We start from the raw sequence: 13,556 nt of genomic DNA on the forward strand, positions 1-13,556 counted from the left end.
GAATCTATCCATTCCAGTACTGTTTTTTGTCCTAATGCTGAAGGAGCCACTTCACCAGAAGGCTTCAGTTTAGCCTTCCTTTTGGTGTGTGGCATAGTAAGGCAAAAATTTTTTAAATTCAAACAGTAAAGGATAACAACGCACACCTTATTAACAATATATATATTCCACTACTAGGAGTTTAGGGAGGAGTAGCTAAATATTTAGGCAACAGACAAACATTTTTTATCTCTAAGTAAATTCAAGGAAATTTCAAACCAATTAAGATAGGTCCCACAAAGTCCCAGCGAAGTCCCGGCGAAGCCCGGCAAAGCCTTACTTGTGCGCGCCCCTTGAGCGCGCGCGGCTTTAGCCGCGCGCTGGCGTCTACTGCACACCGCAGGAAATTGACTTTTAAGCTCAGTTCCGGGTCCCGCCTCCTGCAGGCACCTCCCCCAGAGACAGGAAATCACCGCGGGCAGAGATGTAAAGGAGAAAACCGTCGGGGCAAAATAACTCTTACCCCCGGGCTCCACTGCACGCTGTCCAGGTAATAAAAGCCTTCTCCTCCCGGCTCCTCCAGAACACTTTTCTAATGTAATTTTAGTATGGGAGTTCCCCATATTTTGCATTATCTGGTGATCACCATGTCCACATGTATGGGTGATTTGATTGAAAATTTTGCATTGTGAACCTCTCACTATATGTAATCTGATCTTGTATTTTCTAGGCCCAAGTATTAGGCTTGTTTGCTGTCAGATGATTTGCAAAGAATGTACAGTTTACATGTCTCCATGGATTGAACCTGGAGAACATTTGCACACAAAGGTATATTTAGAAAATAACCAAGATCCTTTCAGTGTGTTTCAAGCTTGTAAGATACTAAAAACTTAAGGGATCAATTTTAAAACCTGTGCGCGTGGTTCCCGGCGGTGCACATGGATGCGCCAATTTTATATCATTCGCACGCCGCCGAGCACATATTATAAAATCAGATGTCTGCGCGCATATGCGTGCCAGATTTTAATATCCACGTGCGCATGTGCAAGCGGCTCGTGACTCGCTCGCGGGGTGGAATATTCAAATTATGTGCAGTGACATGAAGTTAGGGAAGTTCCCTCCCAGTCCCCTTCAATTAAGGAGGGGACTGGGAGGGAACTTCCCTAACCCCCTACCTAACCTTCCTCCCCTTTGCCCTCTCCACCCCGACCCCTACCTACCCTTTTTTTTTTTTTTTTGTAACTTCTCTGCTCTGATGAGTAGAAGAAGTACGTTATGCACACTGGCCTGCTGCCGATGCGCACTTCCCCAGGACAGCGTCGAATGGGGCTGTCCTGGCCCGCCCTGCCCACCACTTTGGAGAGGCCCAGCCCTTCCAAAAATGCGAGCGACGCGCACAAGGCCCGGCTATACCCATTATTTACGCGTGTGGCCCTTTTAAAATCGGGCTGTAAGACTTTTTCTCTCAGTAATACCCTGGTTTTACTTTTCAAAAAATTCAACCGTCAAAACAGGTGGCTGGATCTCAGAAGGCAAGGCAACCATTACTCTTCTTGGAGTAATTGTTACGTTGTAAATTAATGCTAGCCCAAATTCTTAAGAATGTATATCTCTAGAAATTCAAAACCCAGCATTTATTGAAAAGTCTGAATTGTGAAAATATTAACTGCAGCACAGCAGTTGTTGAACGTAACCTCTCAAAGCCCTTCTGATGAAGAAAGGATACGTTTCTAACTTAATCCAGACTGCCACATGGAAAAGCCATCTGTGAGGATATTTTTAAGGAAACAGATGGAAAAGGAAGTGATTCCTCTGAATGTAGTGTAAGATTTACATTATCCTCCATGAACTTCCATGTAGTCCCCATGTTTATACAATTTATCACTATTTCCTTAGACAGCTCAGATTAGGAAGCCCGCATGAGCTCATGTTCTGGTTGTTGATTTCACTCTGAATGTCCTTTCTTTAAAAGGGCAATCTAGCAGTATTAAGGAAAGGAAAGCAAATGAAAGACAGATCATAGTGGAGACTGACCTTTTTACAGACAATACACACCTCCAACTTCCTCTGAGTTCTTTGAAGCTAAGAGGTGTAGGATGTTAAGATTTAGGACTTTAGCTAGTTTGCTGTTTTTGATTTTTATATTGTGTATGTTTTTATTGTAGTCCACTGAGAATGCAGGATCAAGATTAAAAATCTTTTAAAGTAAAAAAGTAAAGATATTTTGGTCTTGCACATGAATGTTGTTAGAAGTTGAATTCACTGGCAAAAAACTTTGTTTCATTTAGTCTCTACAATCCACTGAATCCAAAAATCACAAACAATACTCTAAATATTTAATAGGGATCTTCAGAATCTAAACAAAGTCACAGACTTCTGTTCAAAGTTGTGTTAGTCATCAGTCTCCTTACATTTCATTACGAAAATGTGATTTGTGGAAGTCTAAATTGTTACATTCTATGTTACATTCTATGTTACATTCTATGTTATTGTAATAATGTTCAATGGTTTATTGTTATTGTTCCATGTTCTATGTAAAAAAACCCAGGTCTAACTTCCCAGACCAGGGCAACCTCTTTCGTTACTTGTAAACCGGACTGATTTGTATTGCATACAGGAATTCCGGTATATAAAAATTTAAAATAAATAAATAAATAAATAAATAAATTCTAATTATTTGTGGTAAAAATTAAACATCTTGAAAGACAGATTGCATGTCAATTCATTACTTCAGCCTTAAGTTGGAAACACAGTTTCCACTCCATACTACTTGAATCATAAAATCCAGTCCCATAAAATCCAATCCCAACATGGAACTACTTTTCATGATGTCTGCCTCAGGGGAAAATTCACACCCGGATCTCTCAGAAGTCTGATTACTGATACATCTGGTTAATCCATGTTGGATCACAAATTTAACAATTAAAACTTGCCTACATAAACTGAATTTACATACTAGAAAAACCAAAATCAGTCATACCTGTTGGTCAGTTCAGTCTTTATCGGTAAGTAATTCCTATCTACTGACAACATACACCTAGGAAAAAATGTTTTACCTGGGCCTTTAATTTTTATCTGGATTTACAAATCTGCAGCTATAATAAATCAGTGTTAGTAATGAAGATTAGCAGTGGCAGCACTAATATTTTTGATTACCCAGGTTACAAGAGCATCATGGGCAGCATCTTGAGAGAGGGAAAGGAGGAATTTGTAGACTACCCTACCCGCTAAAGCACCTTTTTTGGATTGTTTTGTTTAAATGTTTTAAAAATTTTAATTAATGTTTTATATTTGCTACTTTTCCTGCTTGCTGATTGGTGTATTGCGCTTATTTATTTGATTTATATTCTCCTTTTCAGGCACTTCAAAGTGGATTACATTCAAGTACTGTAGGTATTTCCCTATCCCAAACCTAAGGAGGTAATTTTCAAAAGATTTACATGTGAATAAACTGCATAAACACGCATATGTGAAGCTCTCACACACACACACACACACATGATTTAAATAGGTTCACATACACATGTATACTCGCTTTCACAAACAAAAGTACATACGAACAAAGTAGGTTTTTTGAGCTTTGTTGGGGCATGGTTAATCTTTTTGCAAGTACTTTGCTATTTTATAAGGAATTTACACAAGAATGCCATAAAGACTACTACCACTAATTTATGCGCCAAATTCAAACATGCATATTGTTTTTCGACTTGGTGCACGGCAGCTGGCTTTTCCTGGTGAGTGGATGCTGCAGCAGGCTAGGAGGAGAGGCAGAGGGGGTGGGAAGTGTTGGGCAATCATGGTCCTTGTCCAGATTACCTTTAATTTTGTCTGGTTTGCTCTCAGCCACAGACAAGTTTTGCTGGTTTTCTTTAGGGGAACCTATTAGCGAATGGCACTGCATTCCAGAGAAGGTCAGTATGTGTGTGTATGTATGGTGACTAGGGCATACTTTGGGGGGTGGGGGGGGTGGAAGAGTGAATGACTAAGGCATACTTAGTAAGTGAGTGGCAGGAAAAATACATTCTCAAATGACAATAATAAATGTATCGATTTTTATCACACAACGGTTGAGGAGGGGGAGGAGGGAGAAGAGCAGGAGTTAGGAGCAGGAGAAAGAGAAAGTACCCTTTACGGAGAGTAAACAGGAATCAGGCACAGTTTTTTGATCTATCTGAGAAGCAAGTCATCCACAGGTTCAGATTCAACAAGGAAACAATGTTATACCTATGCCACACCAGCACGCACTTTTCCACCTGGAGAGGCCTTTCCGTCACAGTAGACCTCAAGTTAATGGCCTTGGCATTTTGGCCACTTCCAAAGATCTCTAGGGGTCATGGCTGGAATAAGCTACTTGGCCACCTCCATATGTATTGATCAGTTCTGACTGCTTTTCTCAGAAAAACTGTTGCAGGAGTGCTAGGTTAGCGGTCCCAAATCTGGAGAGGTTGGTGTGTGCCCTTGGGACCACGGCGCGACTGTAGAGGAGCTCCGTGGAAGCGCCGAGGAAGGTAAGACGTGTCCCAAGCATGAGCTAACTGACTGGAGACAGGAACTTTGACCTCTGCCGAACCTGAATGCATCAGAATAGACTCAACAACGCAATGCTTGGTCTCTGGGGTAGCCCCCTCTGGCCACTCAATAGCCCTTTCGGACCTGTCACCTGGAAGCGGCAGATGCGACAGGACGGACAGAGATCGAGGACAGGCAATGGTACTAGAACAAGACAAAGATTCTTGAAGACATGATCAGACGAAGGTACTTGGCAAGGCTGAGGTAAGGCTGAAGAGAAGAACATTCAGCATGAAGAGGAATCCGGCCAAGATTTGAAGCAGCAACCGACCTGGACAGAGCTTCAGTGACCCAGCGTGATCATCGCACCTGACAGGCCAACCCGAAGAAGACAAAACTTCAGACCCGGCGTGGAAGACGCACCAGAAGGTCATCTCGAAGCTGAACAGAGGACGGCAGCCCACTAAGAGGTAAATCCGGAACCAGGACATCCGAGAAGAAGGCTTCCCAGAAAAGGAGCCAGAAGGAATGAATGCTTGAAAGTGAAGCATCTGAAGACGAGGACGTCAGGAGAATCTGAAGTGGTTCACAGTGACACATTCATAGTAAATAACACAGAACACAAAATGAACATTGGATCAGATAATTAAATAAAAACAAAACATAACAATCAAGAATAAAAACATAACATACCGTATTTTTCGCTCCATAAGACGCACATACATTTTCCCCCCACTTTTGGGGGAAAAAAAGTGCGTCTTATGGAGCGAATATAAAAAAAAAAAAACAAACAAAATCTAACAACCCCCCCCCCCTGACTCCCCCAAGACCTGCCCGACTTAGTTTACCGCAACATACCCCACCCTCCTGACCCCCCAAGACCTGCCGACTTAGTTTACCGACAACCCCCCCACCCTCATGACTCCCCCAAGATCTGCCGACTTAATTAACACAAACCCCCCCAAGACCTTCCGACTCTAATTTACAGCAAACCCCACATCCTCCGACAACAAAGACCTGCAGACTTAATTACCGCAACCCCCCCCATCCTCCTCCTCGAACCCCCCCCAAGACCTGCCGACTTATTTTAACCGCAACCCCCCACCCTCCCCCTGACCCCCCAAACCTGCCGACTTAATTACCGCAACCCCCCACCCTCCTGACCCCCCCAAGACCTGCCAAACGTCCCTGGTGGTCCAGCGGGGGTCCAGGAGCGGTCCGGGAACGATCTCCTGAGCGTGGGCCGTCGGCTTGCCAGTAATCAAAATGGCGCCGACGGCCCTTTGCCCTTACTATGTCACTGAGACCGGACCAATAGCAGCGGTCGGGTCCCAGTGACATAGTAAGGGCAAAGGGCCGTCGGCGCCATTTTGATTACTGGCAGCCGACGGCCCACGCCCTGGGAGATCGTTCCCGGACCGCTCCTGGACCCCCGCTGGACCACTAGGGACGTTTGGCAGTCTTGGGGGGGTCAGGAGGGTGGGGGGTTGCGGTAAATTAAGTCGGCAGGTCTTGGGGGGGTCAGGAGGGTGGGGGGTTGCGGTAAACTAAGTCGGCAGGTCTTGGGGGGTCAGGAGGGTGGGGGGTTGCGGTAACTAAGTCGGCAGGTCTTGGGGGGGTCAGGAGGGTGGGGGGTTGCCGGTAAATTAAGTCGGCAGGTCTTGGGGGAGTCAGGAGGGTGGGGGTTGTTAATTTAAAGGGTTGGGATGGGGGGTTTTTTTTGGGGGGGGGGGGGTTCCCAGAGAAAAAAGTTTTCTGATCTAGGGAGTGGACCGAAATGGCCCTCCCCAGACCCGAAAACAAAATGGGGAGGAAAAAAAAAGCTATGCACTCCCCTAATTTGCTCCATAAGATGCCCAGACACAGAGCCGGTTTAGCACAATTTTTTTTTTTTTTTAATTTTCCCCCTCTGAATCCCTAGGTGCGTCTTATGGTCAGGTGCGTCTTATGGAGCGAAAAATACGGTAATTAAAATTCTGTAATACAAGCCTCATCTTTTTTGACTTTGTTAATAGTCGATATCCTATATATATTTCCTCTGAGAAGACAAACAGCAACTATAACTGAGTTTTACCAAATTGCATGCTTCCCTGGGTTTTGGGGGCTATCGATTACATTCACATCCCTACAAGAGCATCAGTGGCCAACAAGGCCACTTACTGCAAGCACAAGGATGTTCATTCCCTCAATATGCAGGTAGTCTGCAATGCCAAGGGGATTATCATGGATTTCGTGTCCAGGATCCTGTCATGATGCCTACATCATCTCACAATCAGGAATTCATGACTGCTTCCAGGATAGTCACATCACTGGTGAGGGGTTGTTTTTAGGTAGGTATGCTGCCCTTGCTACAGCCACAAAGCACAGTTACTAAGCTCTGCTTATTTCTTTCCCTATCTAGGTGGACTTATTGCTTACGCCCAGGATGGCCATTCTAGTCTTTACCTGGGAACTTCCCCATTGCCTACCACCATGGGATATCTCACTTAGCTCTTCTCTGCCTTCTCCCTTACAGGTTTAGAGAATATCCACTCCAAAACCTGGCCTATGATCCCACTTGGCATGCCCAATTTCTTTTGCAGATGTGCACTTTAACAGGGCCCATCGGCAGACCATGGCAGTCATCGAGAGACCTATCGCCTACTCACAACACATTTCTGTTGCCTGAACAGATCTGGGGGATGTCTTTATTTATTTATTTATTTAAAACCTTTTCTATACCGTCGCTAAGTCATGTACCATCACACGGTTTACAAATAGGCAACAAAATAAGGTATATATAGGTAGTTTATCGTACATTCTAACAAGTGCCAGTTAAGAATGGTTACAATATCATTAATAAAATCAAATTTTTGGGTAGTGGTGGATTAATCAGGAAAGTTATTTGAGATACTTTTATTTTGGTCTACTTCTTAACTGTATTATGTATTTATAATATGTAATGTCATTTATTCTAGCTTGCGCTTTTTCTGTATTTTCGTTCGCTCTCTCCCTCTCTACCCCACTGTTTCTTTTGAAAGGCTTGCTTATAGAGCCACTGTCTTTAAGGTTTTCTTAAAGGATTTGATATCACTCCTGTAACCTGAGTTCAGTGGGCATTGTGTTCCATAGGATGGGCCCAGCCAGTGATAAGGCCCTTTCTCTTACTTGGTGTTAGTTTTGCCGATTTTACTGTAGGGATTGTTAGTAGTGCCTTGTTAGCTGAACGAAGGTTCCTTTGTGGGACATGGACTCGTAGGGCTGTATTTAGCCAGTCTGCTTCTTTATCATATATTAATTTGTGTATGGTGCATAAGGCTTTGTACTTTATCCTGTATTCGATCGGTAACCAATGTAGTTCTGCTAAAGTTTCTGTTATATGATCCCTTCTTTTTTTTCCTGTTAGTATTCTGGCTGCAGTATTTTGAAGTATTTGGAGTGGTCTTATTGATGAGCTGGGGAGTCCTAGTAAGACTGCATTGCAGTAATCAGTACTGGAGAAACAAGTGTTATAAAATTGGTCTGAAGTGGGCAGGTGTGAGTAATGGTTTCAATCTTTTAAGGATCATGAGTTTTGCGTAACCTTCCCTTACGTTTAAGGATATGTGTTGTTTTAGATTGATTTCTGGATCCATTATTACTCCCAGATTTCTCACTTTTTTGGCTAGTTCTATTTTCTGGTTATTTCCTAGAGTTATTGGGGGTTTTGACGATTTCAGTATGTCTTCTTTCAAGTGTAGGAATTCTGTTTTATCAATGTTAATAACCAGTTCCATTTGGGTTAGTAGTTGTTTTATTATGTCAAGGTACATGTTTGCTAGCCCTAGTGTTTTTTCAATTGTGTCATCTATTGGTAGAATTAACTGAATGTCGTCAGCATAAATGTAATGAATTATCCCTAGGCCTGCCAGTAGATGACATAGGGGCAGCATATATATATTAAAGAGGGTGGCAGGACAGAGCTGAACCCTGAGGTACTCCAGTTTCGAGTTTAAGTTTTTTTGAAAGAGTGTTTTTATCTGGACTTGGAAGAACCTATTGCTGAGGTAAGATTTGAACCAGTTAATCGTTTGTCGCATAATCCAATTTCTTCTAGTCTTTTAAGTAATGTTTGGTGGTTTACCGTAACAAATGCTGCGGATAAGTCTAGCATTATAAGGATGTAGTGTTTGCTGTTATCAAAACCTCTTAAGATGTTGTCATTAATGAGAGAAGTAATGTCTCAGTGCTGTAGTGTTTACGGAAAACCGTGTTGTGAAGGGTACAGTATGTTGTTATCGTCTAGGTGTTCGGCTAACTGTTCTCTGCATTGCTTTCTCTATTAATTTGGCTATTAATGGGAGGTTTGAGACTGGGCGGGTAGTTATTGAGAATTAGGGGATCACTGTTTTTCTTTTTGATTATTGGTTTTATGATTGCCCCTTTCAGTATGTCTGGCATTATTCCTTCTGTTAGTGATAGGTTTATGATGTTGGGGCTACTACCTTGGTGATCTTTTTTATCTTTGTTGTGGGTATAGTATCAATCATGTGGGGGGCAGGGTTTGTATTTTTTATCATTGACTCTACTTCTAGTTGTGATATTTCTACAAATGCTGACCATGGGTTAACATCTCTCTTTTGCATTATGATCGCTTGTTTGGTGTTATTTGGGAGCTTATTTCTTAGGTTTGATATTTTATCACTAAAGAATTGGGCTATTTCATTACATTTTGTTTCAGGTATGCTTTGAGGTGATTCTTGCTTGTCGGTTGTAAGATTTGTTACTATAGCGAAGAGGGTCCTTGGGTTATTGGCAAATTTTTCTATTTTGTTACTATAGTATTCTTTTTTAGTATTCAAGATTAGTTGTTTGTAGTAAGCTAGGTGTTTCCTGAATTTAGTTAGGTTTCAATTATTTTGTTTTTTCTCCAGGTTTTTTCGAATTTTCTGAGTTTTCTTTTTGCATCCTTTATTTTTACATTGTGCCATTGGTTATTTTGTTTTGTTTCTTTGGTATGTAATGTTTTAATGGGGTTTACCTCATTGGCTATTTTTTTTGTTGATTCTAACCAACGATCTGTAGCTAGGCAACAGTCTGTAGGTGGTATGTTGGTTAGTTCTTCTTCTACAACTTTAGTTCTTCTCTACAACTTTACAAAGGTGTGTGACATTTTTCAAACTTGCTGCATGCTTCATAACCGGTCAAAACCAGAGGCCTGCCTCCTCCATAAGAGATAGATCTGACGGCCATCTCCAGTCTTCAAGAGCCACAAACAGGCCTAGTTTCAGGATATCCATAATGAATATAATTGAGATATATTTGCATACAATAGAGGCAGTACATGCAAATATTTCTCATACATACAGTATTTATTGTGGATATCTTGAAAATGAGTCCTGTTTGTGGCTTTTGAGGACTGGAGTTGTCCACCCATGGTCTAGATGTTCACTTGAGGAAGAGGAGGCATATGACCTGAGTGCTGAGGAATTGGAAGAGATACATTGCCAGATTCACCAGCAGGCTGTAGAGGAAAGAAACTGATTCAAAGAAATTTTCAATGGTGAAGGTGATATATTTACAAGACAATAGTGATAACAGTGCATATAATACAATAAATTAATCCTTCCTAGGTCGTCTTCTTTTTTTAGGGGATGGCTCCGGTACTTCTCTGCAGCAGTGTCCTTTCTATCTGAAAATGTTGGATGTGCATCTAATTCCTTTCAAGTATTTGAAAGTCTGAATTACATCTCTACCATCTTTCCTCTCCTCCAGGGTATATATATTTAGGTCTTCCAGTCTCTTCTCATCAGTCTTCTTGTGCAGACCCCACACAATTTTGGTTGCCTTTCTCTGGACTGCTTCCATCCTGTCCTTATCCTTTTGGAAATATGGTCTTCAGAATTAAGCACAGTACTCCAGGTGAGGCCTCTCCAGAGACTTGTTCAGAGACATTATCACCTCTTTTTTTCTCCTGGCTATTCCTCTTTCTATGCAGCCCAGCATCCCTCATGCCTTTGCCACCACCTTGAAACATTGCTTCACTACCTTCATATCGTCAACTCTATCACCCCTTTCCCGGTCCATGCATCTCAATCTTTTGCTCCCCATCACATACAGTTCTTTTGGATTGGTATACCCCAAATGCATCACTCTGCAATTCTTGGCATCAAATCTCAGCTTCTACTAAAATTAACAAAGAACTGCTATCCTGTCCTTAACAATCTATAACTATACAACCCACAAAGAACAGTACACTAGTTCATATTTTATTCATATCTAATGTTCCACACTGAATTTACATCTTTTAATATTTTTTAATCTCAAAATGAGTAATTCAGAACCATATTATTCAAAAATCTTTTGTACTTCTCTCACCATCACATTCATACTATTAAAACCTAAGACATTCATATGCCCTTTCATAATACATACAATATAATACATTATCTCAATGTGCGAACTTGAAATGTTCATGTGAAACAGCTTCAATTTCATACGAATGTCTTGAAAACCTAATCTTTATGGGTAAAGACAAGTTCAACTTTATATGTTAAAGCAATATTGTAGACCTTAAAATCAGTCTTTCAATATGAAAACAATCCTCAAATTCATATACCAAAGCAAAGTTGTAAATCTCAAAATAAGTCCTTCAAGATGAGATGACTCCACTCGCAATTCTTCAAAAAGCTCCAGTTTCTAGTTAATAAGACAGCCTTTCAAAGTAGGAATGACTTCAGCTTCATGCGGATCTCTCTCTAGCACTTTATAAGTCTCAATTGTCACCGCAACAAATAGATCCCGATGCTGCAGCTTTTCAGCATATACAATGCCTGCGTCAGGAGAATGATATCATAAACTTGTAGAAAGAAGATTATACTCAACTCATACAATAACTATTAATCCTATCTTTTGATTTATCATCTACAATTGAATATGCAAACAAACATGGTGGTGCAGATGATGATGTTCCATGTTACTCCGTTTTTTAAGACTGTATCACCCAATCATATAACACGTTTTTTAGATGCACAAATACTTATGTGATTCTTTTAAAGAGACCAAAGGCAAAAACTTGAAAAAGGCTCCCCACTCTACCTCTTTAAACTATTAGGTGCCATAGTATCCCATTTAAAAATATAAGCTTATATACCTATTGTAGCAAAAATTTCCCAAAATCACCTCCCCGACCATGACGCAAAGAATTATCTAAAACCATAAAACGCAAATCATCAATAGTGTGTAACTAGAGGTGTTTCCCGTTTCAAGCAATTAATACAACTAATATGTTCCTGGATTCCCATTTTACTTGGTTGTCTTGCCAATAGCATAATCCACAAAGACACCATATTAAATAATTATGCCTGAAGAATCACATGTAGTGATGTTAATTTAAACGAACAGCAATTTGGCAAATTTAGTATCTCACTATTAAACGAGAGGTGACAGACATTACAATGCCCACAGGAAAAATGTCCACATTGCGATTTTTCTACTTGCTTAACAGACTGTATAAAAGTAGACCAAACTAAATGGTCTCAAATTCTATGCTCTACTCAGGGCAAAAGTAGGGCAATCTTGAAAACAGCATAAAAAATTTACTGAAATTATTTCTGTAAGCCCACAAGTATCTAAACCCTTACTCTATCAGGTTTCACCAGAGAGATCTCTAACTATCTGGGCTACGTTTTTTGGTCTATTGTCAGTAAATTTTACTGTTTAGAGTCAAATTTGTGCTTTGTCTCCCTAATAGATTGTTTATAAACTCTGTCATTGGCCTTATGCCTCTCTCCGTTTATCAGATCCTTCACCAATTTCCACTCTAAATGGGCAAGCTGTTGCTTCAGAAGTCTTAAACTCTGGTTGGAACCAACGTTCATTCTTATATTTCTTAATCACTAAAGAATGTTCTGGGGCCTCTTTATCTATCCCTTCTTTGAGTTTGATGTTCCTCATCTCGACCTGTTCCTACAAAGGTTTCAATATAAGATCCTCTTCAACAAAATCCAAACAATTAACCACTTCCCCCATCAAGGCTTGCACAGGTCCTACTTTTAACCAATTTTCCATTCTCTTCATGGCTCACAGCAAAACAATGAACTGAAAAAAAGTAATAAAAAATGATTGGTCCAAGACAAACAGGAATCTCGCAGCTCCCTGACACAATGTTTCCTCTCTCTGAATCAAAAATCAAATCAAGTGAATTTCCTGCACCAACTGAATAAAAGCTAAATCACACATCATCTCTAGAACAACATTCCCCCTACAAAGTTCCTCAGCCTGATGCATATTAAAATCACTCAAGAGTACCACATTAGGGAACTTAATAGCTATATCAGATATAAATTCTCCCACTGAGATAATGGTAGCAGCATCAGCTGAGGATGCTCTATAATAAACAGCTAAACAGAAGGAGCTAAAGCCAATCTTTTAATGGCTAAATCTTCAACCCCCCAATACCCTCCAATTGGAAACCAGCTCCAATTTCAGACGTAAATGAAAGATGACTGCCACTCTACCTCCCAGCTTTTAAAATCCCTAGAAACATTCAAAATCCATAATCCTCAAGATAACACTGGGCAAATGTTACTAAATCACCCCCCCCCCAATCCAAATCTTTGTCAGAAAAGGAACCTATAACTTATATTCCTGTATTTTGTGAATTGCAGATCTGACATTTAATAAACCTACTGCCACTTCACAGAAGTGAAAATGAGACCCTTTATATTTCCTAAAGAAAGTGGAGTCAGCACTCTAGATCTATGATTAGAGCGAAGCCATCCCCATATTGTTTTGATCGTATAATTATCAGATCCTCCCATTTAGACTGAATATGCCTAGTGGGGGCACCATGATATAATGGCCATTGCCAAAACAAGAGAATTAAAACTCTAAAAAAAAAAGAAGAAACTGTCTTTGATGTGATTACATCATTTCATCATTGCATTTTGGTTTCACGTACATGGTATAATGTGAATATGCTATCAGGGAAATGTTTTACTGTGCACATATTATTGCATAGACAGTTATGTAGCATTTTAACATGTCCATTACATTATGACCAACTTGAACAGTAAAATATTTTAGAGTGAGCTTTCAAGACCATGCAG

General features: G+C 40.7%; 1 protein-coding gene across 1 annotated transcript in view; it reads right to left on the minus strand.

Moving 5' to 3' along the window:
- HMGA2 (high mobility group AT-hook 2) overlaps positions 1 to 13,556 on the minus strand; it is a 381,404-nt gene that overhangs the window by 39,637 nt on the left and 328,211 nt on the right. The gene's annotated exons all lie outside the window — the stretch shown is intronic.

Source organism: Rhinatrema bivittatum, chromosome 9 (assembly GCF_901001135.1).
Source record: "Rhinatrema bivittatum chromosome 9, aRhiBiv1.1, whole genome shotgun sequence".
NCBI classification, from domain to species: Eukaryota; Metazoa; Chordata; class Amphibia; order Gymnophiona; family Rhinatrematidae; genus Rhinatrema; species Rhinatrema bivittatum.